We start from the raw sequence: 15,804 nt of genomic DNA, 5'->3' as shown, positions 1-15,804 counted from the left end.
CTATATTAATGTTTAGGCATAATTCTTGTCCTTGGGAAATTCACCATCTTGAGGAGTTAGGAAACTACAAGTAAAACGCACTGAAGTTTATGCAATGTACTAATAAGAGAAGTTAAGTCCAAATCCATAAAGTGCCAACTGAATATATATCTAGAATATCTAGAAATTTACTGGGTAACAAACAGTCTTCAGAAAACGGGACTTGTCAAGGGAGCTATCCTAAGGCTGGTAGTATGGAGTAAGTAAGCTTGTAAAGGGTACCCGGGAGAGAAAAACACCCTTCTTTTATTTCTTCTAGCTTCTAAACCTGAGCCTGAATCATGATTTTATTTAAACACAGAACTCCTTACCAACATAGATTCATTAGCTAGTCTAAGCTAAATTCTGCAGAGGGTGAAGTCAGTCTACCTGGCTGGAAAGGTCAAAAGACACCAAGCTGTCTAGGACATGTCAGCTTTGAGCCCTTTCATTCTGTTACATATATAAAAAGACCCCCACTCCCTGTCACTTGCCCCTGCCCCCCTGCCCTGATTCAATGCACATTAGCTGAACCTCAATCTACACTATTCTTGCTTCCTCTTAACATGAATCTGCTGCCTGGAGCACCTATAAAATTTAATCTTACTCTTCCCTCGAAAACGAATGAAAATCCACAACTAACATCATACTAAATGGGGGAAAGACTGATTGTTTTGGCTCTAAGATCACAAACAAGATATGAATGTCTGCTATAGCCACTTCCATTCATCACTGAACTGGGAGGTTTTAGCCAAGGCAATTAGGCAAGAAAAAGAAATAAAAGGCATTCAGATTGAAAAGGAAAAGGAAAAGGTAAACTTTTTCTCTCTCGCCCCACAGATGACATGATCTTATATATAGAAAATCCCAAGAAACTCACAAAAAATTATTAGAACTAATAAATAGTTACAGGATACAAGATCAACATACAAAAAATTGTATTTCTGTATACCAGCAATGAACAAGACAAAAATGAAATTAAGAAAACAATCTCTGGCAGTGCCCATAGCTCAGTCGGCAGGGTGCTGGCCACATACATTGAGTGTGGCAGGTTTAAACTTGGCCCGGGCCTGCAAAACAGCAATGACAACTGCAACCAAAAAATAGCTGGGCATTGTGGTGGCCATCTGTAGTCCCAGCTATTTGGGAGGCTGAGGCAAGAGAATCACTTAAACCCAAGAGTTTGAGGTTGCTGTGAGCAGTGATGCCACAGCACTCTACCCAGGGCAATAGCTTGAGGCTCTGTCTCAAAAAAAAAAAAAAAAATCTCACTTTAATAGCAGCAAAAAGAATATCTAGAAATAAAATTTAACAAAATAAGTGGGATCAGATTAAAGATGGCGGCCGAGTAACAGCTTCCCTGCAACTGGGCACCATGAATCTGGGGAGATAAGACTCCAGGCATCTCTCGCTGGTGGGATCTGCCTATAATCATCCCCTTGAGGATACAGGGAGTCAGCAAGGGACTTCTGGACCCCAAGAGGAGGACAAAAACAGTGGAAAACTGGCAAGTGTTTGCGTGTGTTTGACTGACCTAATCCCGCCGGCAACCGTAAGTATAAGCAGCAGTGAGACTGCAAACCAGAAAGGCCTTACCTGTGAACAGTTTCAGTGTTTTTGGACTTGGCACTCAGTTGAATTGCCTTAGGGAGAGCTTGAGCAGGAGTGCGGAGAACTTTGTGCATTGTCTAGGGCCCCAGACTGAGCTGCTGAGCTGGGTTGCAGGAAGCCATTGTGAGAGAACTGCCCTGGCAAGCTACGCCCTCAGGGTCCCAGAGCAAGGATCGGGCGGGACCCAGTAACCTGGTGACTGAGCAGCCTAAAGGCGGGGACTGAGCTCCCTTACAGCCTTAACCCTCAGGGGCAGAGTGAGACTGGGTTTTGGCACACTGGAGACTTGGGCTGTTGCCCTGGGTAGAGTGCTGTGGTGTCATAGCTCAAAGCAACCTCAAACTCCTGGGCTTGGCGCTGCCTGGACCTCCATAACAGCTGTGCTGCGACCCCCAACCCGCGCCCACACCCACAGGGACTTTGCATGCCTTGACCAGAAACTGTGGGAGCCGTGCAACCCTGCATCCTCCCTTCTGTGTCCTCCAGGCCTCCACAATGGCCCGTTCATCTGGCCAGGGATACTGGTAGCTGTGTGCCCTCTGGAGCCCTCCCTGCCTCCGCGCAGAGCCCTTCCCCTGGCCAGAGACTGCTGGAGCCTTGGGCTCTCTGTGCCAAAGTCACTGGGTGCCAGGCACTCCCAGAACCACGCACACCACCTCCCGCCCTGTTGCTGGATCCAGGTGTGCCACACGCCGGAGCTGCTTTCACAACCAGAACTCCCTAGCTGGGGCAGCCCCAGAGGAACTACACAGGGTCGCTCCCTACAAAGATCCAGCAACAATAGAGTGATCCCGCTAGGGTCTAATCTTGGAGAGAACCTCCCCAACTCTGAGGACAGCCAGAGGCAATGGTGAAAAACAATCATGAGGCGAAATCAACAGAAAAACTCTGGCAATATGAACAATCAGAGTAGATCAACTCCCCCAAGGATCAATGGGGCAGACACAGCACAACATCCCATGCACGAACAAATAGCTGAGATGTCAGAAATCGAATTCAGGATCTGGATAGCAAATAAGATCGAATTAGAACTCCAAGCAGTAACCCAAAAGGTATCTCAAGAATTCAACAAATTCAAAGACCAAATGGCCAAAGATTTTGACACATTGAGACAAGAAGTTGCAGCCCTCAAAGATCTGAGAAACACAGTAGAACCCCTCAGTAACAGAATGGAGCAAACAGAAGAAAGGATTTCTGACATTGAAGACAAAGCTTTCGAACGCTCCCAAACTCTCAAAGAGGAAGAGAAATGGAGGGCAAAAACAGATCACTCTCTCAGAGAGCTCTGGGATAATTCGAAGAAAATCAATATTTGTCTTATAGGGATCCCCAAAAGCAATGAAGTGGCTTCACAAGGCACAGAGTCTCTTCTCCATGAGATTATGAAGGAGAACTTTCCAGACATGCCAAGAGATTCTGAAATTCAGATAGCTGACAGTTTCAGAACTCCAGCATGACTCAACCCAAATAAGATATCCCCCAGACACATCATAATCAATTTCACTAAAGTTAATGTGAAGGAGAAAATTCTGAAAGCTGCCAGACGAAAGAAAACCATTACCTACAAGGGGAAGAATATTAGAATAACTGCAGATCTCTCTGCTGAAACCTTTCAAGCTAGAAGAGGATGGTCATCGACTTTTAATCTCCTAAAACAAAATAACTTTCAACCCAGGATCCTGTACCCAGCTAAACTGAGCTTCATTTGTGATGGAGAAATTAAATACTTCAATGACATTCACATGTTGAAGAAATTTGCCATAACTAAACCAGCTCTCCAGGATATTCTCAGACCTATCCTCCATAAAGACCAGCGTAATCCTCCACCACAAAAGTAAACCCACCCAAAAAATTTTGATCAAATCCCAACTTCCACAGTCGCAAAAGGATTAAAAATGTCCAGCGGACTCTTGAAAGGCTTATCAATATTCTCAATTAATGTGAATGGTTTAAAGTGTCCTCTAAAGAGGCACAGGTTGGCTGACTGGATACAAAAACTCAAGCCAGATATCTGCTGCATACAAGAATCACATCTTACATTAAAAGACAAATATAGACTCAAGGTGAAGGGATGGTCATCTATATGCCAGGCAAATGGAAAGCAAAAAAAAGCAGGTGTTGCAATCCTGTTCGCAGATGCAATAGGCTTTAAACCAACCAAAATAATCAAGGATAAGGATGGACACTTCATATTTGTTAAAGGTAATACTCAATCTGATGAGATCTCAATTATTAATATTTATGCACCCAACCACAACACACCTCAATTTATAAGAGAAATTCTAATAGACATGAGCAACTCAATTTCCACCACTTCCACAGTAGTTGGAGATTTTAACACCCCTTTAGCAGTGCTGGATAGATCCTCCAAAAAGAAGCTAAGCAAAGAAATTTTAGATTTAAACTCAACCATTCAACATCTGGACTTAACAGACATCTACAGAACATTTCATCCCAACAAAACTGAATACACATTCTTCTCATCAGCCCATGGAACATACTCCAAAATCGACTACATCATAGGCCACAAATCTAACCTCAGCAAATTTAAAAAAATAGAAATTATTCCTTGCACCTTCTCAGACCATCATGGAATAAAAGTTGAACTCAATAACAACATGGAATAAAAGTTGAACTCAATAACTCAATAACAACTCTAAATACAAAAACATGGAAGCTAAACAACCTTATGCTGAGGGATAGATGGGTTATAGATGAGATTAAGAAGGAAACCACCAAATTTTTGGAACAAAACAACAATCAAGATACAAATTACCAGAACCTCTGGGATACTGCAAAGGCAGTCCTAAGAGGGAAATTTATAGCACTGCAAGCCTTCCTCAAGAAACCGGAAAGAGAAGAAGTTAATAACTTAATGGGACATCTCAAGCAACTGGAGAAGGAAGAACACTCCAACCCCAAACACAGCAGAAGAATAGAAATAACCAAAATCAGAGCAGAACTAAATGAAATTGAAAACAAAAGAATTATACAACAGATCAATAAATCCAAAAGTTGGTTTTTTGAAAAGATCAGTAAAATAGATAAACCTTTGGCCAACCTAACCAGGAAAAAAAAGAGTAAAATCTCTAATTTCATCAATCAGAAACGGTAACGATGAAATAACAACAGACCCCTCATAAATTCAAAAAATCCTTAACGAATACTACAAGAAACTGTACTCTCACAAGTATGAAAATCTGAAAGAAATCGACCAATACCTGGAAGTATGCCATCTACCAAGACTTAGCCAGAATGAAGTGGAAATGTTGAATAGGCCTATATGAAGTTCTGAAATAGCATCAACTATACAAAAATCTCCCTAAAAAGAAAAGCCCAGGACCAGATGGCTTTACGTCAGAATTCTACCAAACATTTAAAGAACTAGTACCTATACTACTAAACCTCTTCCAAAATATAGAAACAGAAGGAATATTACCCAACACATTCTACGAAGCAAACATCACCTTGATCCCTAAACCAGGGAAAGACCCAGCAAGGAAAGACAATTATAGACCAATATCACTAATGAATATTCATGCTAAAATACTCAATAAGATCCTAACAAATAGAATCCAACAACACATCAAAAAAATTATACACCATGACCAAGTGGGATTTATCCCAGGGTCTCAAGGCTGGTTCGATATACGTAAATCTATAAATGTAATTCAGCACATAAACAAACTAAAAAATAAGGACCATATGATTCTTTCAATTGATGCAGAAAAAGCTTTTGATAATATCCAGCATCCCTTCATGATCAGAACACTTAAGAAAATTGGAATAGAAGGGACATTTCTTAAACTAATAGAGGCCATCTACAGCAAACCCACAGCCAATATCGTATTGAATGGAGTTAAATTGAAATCATTTCCACTTAGATCAGGAACCAGGCAAGGTTGCCCATTGTCTCCATTGCTCTTTAACATTGTAATGGAAGTTTTAGCCATTACAATGGCTAAAACTTCCATAATTCTTCTGCAATTAGGGAAGAAAAGGCAATCAAGGGTATCCACATAGGGTCAGAAGAGATCAAACTTTCACTCTTTGCAGATGATATGATCGTGTATCTGGAAAACACTAGGGATTCTACTAGAAAACTTTTAGAAGTGATCAAGGAATACAGCAATGTCTCAGGCTACAAAATCAACACCCATAAATCTGTAGCCTTTATATATACCAAAAATAACCAAGCTGAAAAAACAGTCAAGGACCCTATTCCTTTCACAGTAGTGCCAAAGAAGATGAAATATTTGGGAGTGTGTGGCACCTGTGGCTCAGTCGGTAAGGCGCTGGCCCCATATACCGAGGGCGGCGGGTTCAAACCCGGCCCCGGCCAAACTGCAACCAAAAAATAGCCGGGCGTTGTGGCGGGTGCCTGTAGTCCCAGCTGCTCTGGAGGCTGAGGCAGGAGAATCACTTAGGCCCAGGAGTTGGAGGTTGCTGTGAGCTGTGTGAGGCCACGGCACTCTACCGAGGGCCATAAAGTGAGACTCTGTCTCTACAAAAAAAAAAAAAAAAAAAAAGAAATATTTGGGAGTATACCTAACAAAGGATGTGAAAGATCTCTACAAAGAGAACTATGAAACTTTAAAAAAGAAATAGCTGAAGATGTAACAGATGGAAAAGCATACCATGCTCATGGCTGGGAAGAATCAACATTATTAAAATGTTCATTCTACCCAAAGCAATATATAATTTTAATGCAATTCCTATTAAAGCTCCATTGTCATATTTTAAAGATCTTGAAAAAATAATACTTCATTTTATATGGAATCAGAAAAAACCTCAAATAGCCAAAACATTACTCAGCAATAAAAACACTCTGGAGGAATCATGCTACCAGACCTGAGACTGTACTATAAATCGATAGTGATCAAAACACCATGGTACTGGCACAAGAACAGAGAAGCAGATGTCTGGAACAGAATAGAGAACCAAGAGATGAATCCAGCTACTTAGCGTTATTGGATCTTTGACAAGCCAATTAAAAACATTCAGTGGGGGAAAGATTCCCTATTTAACAAACGGTGCTGGGTGAACTGGCTGGCAACCTGTGGAAGATTGAAACTGGACCCACACCTTTCACCATTAACTAAGATAGACTCTCACTGGATAAAAGATTTAAACTTAAGACATGAAACTATAAAAATACTTGAAGAAAGTGCAGGGAAAACTCTTGAAGGAATCGGCCTGGGTGAATATTTTATGAGGAGGACCCCCCCAGGCAATTGAAGCAGTATCAAAAATACACTACTGGGACCTGATCAAACTAAAAAGCTTCTGCACAGCCAAGAACACAGTAAGTAAAGCAAGCAGACAGCCCTCAGAATGGGAGAAAATATTTGCAGGTTATACCTCCGATAAAGGTCTAATAACCAGAATCCACGGAGAACTCAAGCGTATTAGCAAGAAAAGAACACATGACCCCATCTCAGGGTGGGCAAGGGACTTGAAGAGAAACTTCTCCAAAGAAGACAGATGCACAATCTACAAACACATGAGAAAAAGCTCATCATCCTTAATTATCAGAGAAATGCAAATCAAAACTACTTTGAGATATCACCTAACCCCAGTAAGAGTTGTAAGTAAAATCCCAAAACCAGAGATGTTGGCGTGAATGTGGAGAAAAGGGCACACTTCTACACTGCTGGTGGGAATGCACACTAATACATCCTTTCTGGAAGGATGTTTGGAGAATACTTAGAGACCTAAAAATAGACCTGCCATTTGATCCTATAATTCCTTTACTAGGTTTATACCCGGAAGACCAAAAATCACAATATAACAAAGACATCTGTACCAGAATGTTTATTGCAGCCCAATTCATAATTGCTAAGTCATGGAAGAAGCCCAAGTGCCCATCGATCCACGAATGGACTAGCAAATTGTGGTACATGTATACCATGGAATATTATGCAGCCTTAAAGAAAGATGGAGACTTTACCACTTTCTTGTTTACATGAATGGAGCTGGAACATATTCTTCTTAGCAAAGTATCTCAGGAATGGAAGAAAAAGTATCCAATGTACTCAGCTCTACTATGAAGCTAAAATACAGCTTTCACATGAAGGCTATAACCCAACCATAGCACAAGACTATGGGGAAAGGGCCAAAGACGGGGAAGGGAGGGGGGAGGTTATGGTGGAGGGAGAGGAATGGGTGGGGCCACACCTATGGTGCATCTTAGAATGGGTACAGGTGAAACTTACTAAATGCAGAATACAAATGCCTACACATAGTAACTAAGAAAATGCCATGAAGGCTACGTTGAACAGTTTGATGAGAATATTTCAGATTGTATATGAAACCAGCACATTGTACTCTTGATTGCACTAATGTACACAGCTATGATTTAACAATAAAAATTAAAAACAAAAACAAAATAAGTGAAGACTTGTACATTAAAAACCCCAAAACATCACTAAAAAAAATGCATGCAAAGACATTCATATTCGTGGGGTTAAGATTTGAGATTATTACAATGGCAACAATCTACAAATTGATCTATAGATTCAATCTATTCCTGGTTAAAATCCCAGGTTTATTTGTTTTTGGCAGAAACAACATGTTGACCCTAAAATTCAGATGAAAACGAATAGCTAAAATAATCTTGAAAATTAACAAAGTTGGAAGACTTATTATTTTCCAATTTTAAAATTTAATATAACACTACAGTAATCCAGTCAGTATGGGACTGACATAGGAAAAACATACAGGTTAATAAAACAGAGAATCCATAAATAAACTGACATTTATAGTCAATTAATTTTGACAAGAGTGCCGGGACAATTCAATGGAGAAAGAATAGTCTTTTCCATAAATGGTGCTAAGACACCTTAGTATCCACATGCACAGAATGAAGCTGGACTCCTGCCTCACCATTACATGCATGAATTAACTCAAAACAGACCACTGACCTAACTGCAAGTGCTGAAACTATAAAAATCTTAGAAGAAAACATAGGACTAAATCTTAGCGATCTTAAGCTCAGCAATGGTTTCTTAGATGTAGTACCAAAAGCATAAATGACTGGAAAAAAAAAACAGAAAAATTGAACACCAAAGTTAAAAATTTCTGTGCTTTCAAGGACATCATCAAAAATGTAAAAACAACTCACACAATGGGGAAAACATTTGCATATCACATATAAGGAACCTGTAACCAGAATATATAAAGAACTCTTACAAATCAACAATAAATCAACAATAAAATTAAAAGATAGGCATAGATTTGAAGAGACACTTCATCAAAGAAGACATACAAATCGCCTATAAACATATGAAAAGATGCTCAATATCATTAGTCATTAGGGAAATGCAAATCAAAACAAGGATACACCACTTTACATCCACCAGGGTGACTAGAACGGAAATAAGTGTTGGTGAGAATGTGGAGAAACTAGAACTTTTATACACTGCTTACGGGGATGTAAAAGAGAGCAGCCACTCTGTAAAACAGTCTGGCAGTTCTTCAAATGTTAAAAACACAGATACTATGTGATCTGGCAATTCCACTCCTAGGTATATACCTCAAAAGAACTGAAAACATGTTAGCACAAAAACTTGTACATAAATGTTCATTGCTGTATTACACACAAAAGCCCAGAAGAAGCAACCCAACACCTGATGAACAGATAAACAAAAGACAGCATATCCATATAGTGACATAACTAGCAATAAAAAGTGAATGATGTACTGATAAACACTACATGGATGAACCCTGAACGCATCATGCTAAGTGAACAAACCCAGTCACAAAGAGTTCATGTCATATGTTCAATACCATATTTTGCTATGTATAAAAGTGCTCCTGTGTTTTGGGCCCAAATTTTCAGGAAAAAAACTTTCATTTTAATTTTTTAATTCAAATTTTTATTTATTTACACATAGTATTTAGGTACTTGCTTTTTGTATTATAAAGGAATTTTAGCATTTATTTTTAACATATTATGGTACAAGAAATTTTATGTAACAAATAATTACAAAACACAAGAACAGATACAAGAAACTTTATGTGTTCACAACCAACAGGTACTACCCATGTATAATGCACATCCTTATTTCCCCCAAAAATGTGGGCAAAAAAATGCACATTATACAGGGCAAAATACGGTATTCAGAATAGGCAAATTCATAGACAGATTAGCTGTGAGCTGGAGCTGGGAGGAAGGGGGGGAGGAGGAAAGGGGAAAGAGTAAAAGAGTACAAGGTTTCTATTTGGGATACTAAAAAGTTCTGAAACTACAATGTGTTAATGGCACAACTTTGAATATACTAAAAACCATTTAACTATGTAATTTAAATCGGTGAATTTCATGATGTGTGAAATCCATCTCAATAAAGCTGTAACAAACAAAATGAACAAAAACAACTAGCCCTCATCCTCATGCTTTTCTGGTTTTACAGACTGGAAGAAAAGGTCTTGCTTCATACTTTCCTATGAGACTCTCATATGACTACTTTCCTCCCAATTTACTTTGGATGGATATCTATCACTTATGTATCCAAAGTAAATAGTTTATGTCTAGTATTAGTTCAGTATTTTTGCCATATCATCTATATTGAGACTGGATAAAAAGGCAACCTACTCTATACTGCTGCTGTTGAGTATTAAAACAACATTTAAAACAGTGCCTGGTATATAAATGCTAAGTAAGTTTCAGTTGCTATCATTTCTGGGCCATTCATTTAACAAAATTTATTGAATACCTAACTAAGAAGCACTGCTTGGTCTCAGGGTGAAAAGCGAAATACAACACCAATCAAATTCTTCATCGCCGTCTAGTGTGAAGTCATTACAGGTCTTGCTCTTCTTGAGGGCTGACAGGGAAGGGCTACCTGCAGTCAGCAGTCCTATAATACTCACGTGGACTCCTCATCCCACGCAATCTGCCTGGACTGCTAGCCACTGTTTCCCTGCCTACAGAAACCTAGTTTATTTGCAAGGCTGAAGTCCATTTCCCTTCCATCACCTGTCCTTGTGTTTGCCCCCAACAACATGTACCTTCCACACCAATCCCATATACACCAAGAACCTTCTCTGGTGGATGGGTTTCTTTCAAAGGCAAAGTTGTTCTGGTTTTCCACATCCTGTTGTAAGCAGAACAGCCATGTCCCATCATTCCTTAGATGCCTGACAAAGCCCAGCTCATTCCTCAAGTCTTGGATCAAACATATTAATGCCTCTTGGTGAAGCATTCCTCTGCCACCCCCCAGCACACTGCTCATGCCCTCTGGGCTCCCACCTTACCCAGCACTCTCCCTTCCTCTTTTATAGCACTGCTCATTCTGTACGATTTTATTTGTGTTTCCCTTACTGCCCACTTTGAATTCCTTGAACAGATTTTCTTTTTTTTCTCTTAATTCCCATGATTTTCACCCCTATCTCACCTCTGATGTTTATTCCCAGAACTACACTTTGGATCCTGAAATTGCTCAGAATACTCCCACCTTCAAAAACACAGACTCCAATTTCCCCTCACTCACATATTCAATCTCAGATTTACTCTTTCTATAGACATCACCAGACCTTTCTATGTCCTCCCAGGCATTATCCACCTCTTGGCTTCTTTTCCTTCTAGCCTGAGTTCCACAGTTGATCACCTGAGGCAGCAGCCCTAATTCCTTTGGACCCTCAACCCACCCATCAAATCTGTGCAACAGACTAGGACCGTGCCAAAGCTCCCATCTGCAGGCTTTGCTTTAACCTCCAGTTAGCTGCACTCAGCTCAGCTAGGGAAAAGTCACCCCACTCTACATTCAGACTCGGGGTCTCCAGCCCTGGTCAGGCCTTTAGTGCCTGCAGTCAGTTTCTTTAGTCCTGATTCTCTTTTCCACAGCCTTCTATCACCACTCCAAAACCATACAGCTCTCCCCAACTTCCTGTTTCCACATTTAAAACCTGCCCTCTATCATTAGATCAGCAGCTCTCAACCTGTGGGTCGCTTAAAGGGCCGCAGCATTAGGAAGGTTGAGAACCACTGCATTACATTGTCTTGCCTCTTACCTCACAAAAATAACTGAGTTTTTATTTTTTTTTCCATCTTCCTACCTCTATCTACAAACTTCTCACTCCACACTCACACTCAGCTTTGTCCTCCAGTTCAAAGTCAAATCCCATTCATGTCCCTAACCCCATTACCCTCTGCTTCCTCCATAAGTAGCCCTCTTCTCCAAAAATCCCAAGATTCCCCAATTCTATGGGCTTTACCTCCTCAGTCCATAAATTTACCCAAATCTCTCTTAGCTTGAGGAAAAAACATTTCCTTTATCCAGCAAGCCCCTCTAGCTATTACCAATCAATCTCTTCTCTCCTCTTCTCATCCAGGCTCTGGAAACAGTAGTCTACGTCTACTGTCTCCAATTTTTCACCTCCTGCTTACTCCTTAAGCCACTGCAATATGGCTTCTGTCTCTAGAACTCTAGTGAGACCGTTTTTAGTAAGATCACCAGTAACCCCTCAATTGAGGATTTCAAAGAATTTTATTTTCTGGATCTCAGCTTAGTGGACCTCTCTATGCATCCAACCATGTTGACTCCTCTCACTTCTGGGCTTGTTACTCTTTTTTTTTTTTTTTTTTTTTTTTTTTGCCGGGGCTGGGTTTGAACCCGCCACCTCCGGCATATGGGACCAGCGCCCTAGTCCTTGAGCCACAGGCGCCGCCCAAGGGCTTGTTACTCTTATCCTACAGTCCCTTCTTAGGGAACAAGGCCTACTCTGGTTTTAACCAACTCATAATGCTGCTACCTTTCAAATCCTGTCTCAGCCCTTAGTATCTTTCAGGGTTCCAACTCATACAAACTTTCTGAGAGACACTGTGACCTATAAATGCTCAAACTCACTTAGCCCCCCTAGTCCTGCTCCTGTATTTTCTCTCTCTCACCCAAGGCAGATATGGTGGCAATCAATCTCCACTCTTACTTTTCTCTGGCCACATAACCAGTTAAACAATAACTCCTCTCAATTTGGTACAAATGTCTGTATTTAATTTTTCTCTTCTTTAGGAATTCTAAGAGACTGCATGGTATAGTGATTAACAGTGTAGATTGCCTGGGTTTGAGTCTTAGTTCCACTACTTATCAGCTGGGTGGCCTCGAGTAAGGTACTTAAATTTCTATGTCTCATACTCTGCTATAACATGGGGATGCTAATAGTACCACTGGTTCTTATGAAGATTAAAGAAGTAAAGTGCTTAGAATCCTGTCTGATATATAACAAGCACTAAGTATTTATTAAAAAAAAACAGCAAGTCTAGTCTCCTCCCCTGGCTGGGGGAGTTGCCTTTTCCCTGGGTCCCTAACTCATGATGTTAGGGACTCATTTTCATCACTGCATTCCTCTTGTATGGTGGTTATTTAATAGTCTGAGGGGATACTTGAGACAGGGACAATCTAATTCATCTTTGCTGCCCAAAGGCCTATTGCCACCTGTGTGCTCCTGGCCCTCGGTAAGGTGCAGCATACGTCTGCTGACAGAGAGGTTCCTGGAGGCCTCACTACACACACCACAGCCCTCAGCTGGTTGGTGCCTCTTACCATTTCTACATGGGAATGGGAACACCAGCTGCCAGACTCTCGGTGAGCTGCCCAATGCGCATGCTTCTCACTCACTCAGTCAAAAACATTTATTGAATTCCCACGGTGTGCCGGTTACTTTGCCATATTGGTCTCCACTCTTTGAGAATTTTCAGCTGAAGAAAAGGAAAGGTTCCTGCTCAAAAGAGGTGATGGGAAGACTGAGGTGATAACTACGGAGGTCTTAGAAACAAATTAGGAGAGTGCTTATCTCTCAGTTTCAGTTAACAATAAAACAATAAAGGAAGAACAGTAGTAAATAAATACGCTAATCAGAAGCCATGACCACCCTGCCACTCACAAATAAGACCTTCAGTCCAGGTGCCCACGGTGAGGACTGAACAAGGTAATGCACCCACAGCACCTGTCACAGGTAATTTACCCACAACACACAGTAAACAACCAACAAAAGCAGCTACTTCTAAGAGTATTATTTTTAAAACCATCTTTCTCTATGATAGCAAGCAAGATTCCTCACCTCTAAAACAGAAAGTGCTGGTCTAGATTAATGTTTCCTAAATTATATCACTTTATAAACCAATGAAGTACTGAATTCGCTACCTGCCCCCAACAGGTATTATCATTTACTCTCTGGGGGCCTAGAGAAATTCCCTCATCTGTAAAATGGGAATAATCCTTTATTATTTAGAGGAACCTGAAGCATGACAACTTGGCTATGGAGCGATTACAACAACACATACACATTAATATCCCTTCCGCTAGCCAGGTTCTGGAAAATATGCTGGGGCTACAAAATCAAAGCGTGTTTCCCATCAAATTGTATATAGTGGGAGAAGTGCTAATACCTAGCTATCAGGAAAACAAAAAAAAAAAAAAGGAGGGTATGTGCTAAAATGCTTTCTAAAAACCAAAACAGAATGCTGACAAAATGGGGAAAATGGTACCCAACTTAAAGGGTTCTTACAAGCACAGCAGCATAATTTAATATTATTACTCGTATGGTGTCAAATGTTCCTGCCACTGTTCTGGCTTTCGATCAGTGAGATTTAAGGTAGAGGAAAAGGCTGCTGCCCTACCATGTCAGGTTTAAAAAGAAAAAAGGAGAAAAAAATAACTATTGATAAACATGTATTTCTTTCAGACTCTCCATAATAATAAAGTACGGGCAATCAAGATAGGGAAGATGTGGAACTTCTCTGGACAGCTTAGTTAAGACACTTCGCTATCAGTGGTCTCCAAGTAGTCTCCACTAACCTTTCAGGCACGCATATGAGCCTCCAGAGATCATCTCATCCCCTGATTCTGAACAGTCCTATCTCTAAGTTCCCAGCGCACTCTGTATCAATCACCATGGTGCTTATTATACTCGTTAAATTATAATTACTTGTTTATGTATCTGTCTCTTCTATTAGTCACCAGCGACTAACAAACAGTAGATACTAAATGTTCACTGAATAAAAAAAGAAATGAATAGAAGGATTTAATAGTCTCCTTTCTTTTTATTTTTAAGGAACCAGTGAGAGAGAATCCTTATTACTATGCACATTCTAACAAGGTTATAATTAAAAAGACTGACCCTATCAAGAATTGACCAGGATACAGAGCAAATGGAACTCTCACACACTGCTAACGGGAATGTAAATTGTAAAACCACTTTGGAAAACAATTTGGCAACTTCTTATGACATTAAAAACACTCCTGCCATATGACCGAGCCAGTCTTCTCCTAAGATTTACACCCAAAAAATAAAAACACACGTCTGTACAAAAACCTGATCAAGAATGTTCATAGCAGATTTGTAGTAGCTCAAACGTCCACAGTAGGTGATAGGTACTCAAATTATCCATAAAATGGATACTACCCAGCAATGAAAAAGAATACACTGGGGCGGCGCCTGTAGCTCAAGGAGTAGGACGCCGGTCCCATATGCCGGAGGTGGCGGGTTCAAACCCAGCCCCGGCCAAAAAAAAAAAAAAAAAAAGAAAAAGAATACACTGATACACACAACATGGGTATCTCAAAATAACTGTGTTGAGTGAAAGAGTCAGACAAACGAATATACAGTGTATGATGGTTCCATTTACACAGAATTACAGAAAACACGAACTAATCTATTGTAACAGAAAAGGAGTAAGTAGTTGCCTGGGGATGTGGCAGAAGAGGGGGAGGATTACAAAGAGTCCATAGGAAACTTTTAGGAATGCTGGGTGCTGGGTATGTTCTTTATCTTGATTGCAGGGATAGTGTCACAGATATACACAAATGTCAAAACACATCAAATTATATACTATCCATGTGGACATTTATTTTACATCAAATAAATCTTTAAAAAGCTATTAAAAGAAAAAAAGAGCATTACAGAAAAAAGTTAGTCAGAGACCATATTAGAAACTAAACACTGTCTTCCTCAGTTAGAGAGGTAGGCATGCACTCTTTTGACTCGTAATGTAAGTCTGTCCCAAGACACTGGTCATCATCCTGGTCACAGAATTGCTAGATCATAGAATGAGGCAATGGCTTCTGAATTTTAAATGAAGGAAAATTGTAATATGTATGTATGCTCTTGCATTTTATTTTTTTGTACATACAAATAATTATTGACTCAATTAACTCATAGGCAAGTTCCAAATGTTCA

General features: G+C 40.2%; 1 protein-coding gene across 10 annotated transcripts in view; it reads right to left on the bottom strand.

Annotated features, from left to right (window-relative positions):
* Positions 1-15,804, bottom strand: part of ARHGEF11 (Rho guanine nucleotide exchange factor 11) — a 122,104-nt gene that overhangs the window by 81,109 nt on the left and 25,191 nt on the right. The window lies entirely within an intron of this gene.

The sequence above is a fragment of the Nycticebus coucang genome, chromosome 10 (genome assembly GCF_027406575.1).
Source record: "Nycticebus coucang isolate mNycCou1 chromosome 10, mNycCou1.pri, whole genome shotgun sequence".
Lineage (NCBI taxonomy): Eukaryota > Metazoa > Chordata > Mammalia > Primates > Lorisidae > Nycticebus > Nycticebus coucang.
Note: the sequence above shows the minus strand (reverse complement) of the source record. Positions and strands in the feature narration are given on the sequence as shown.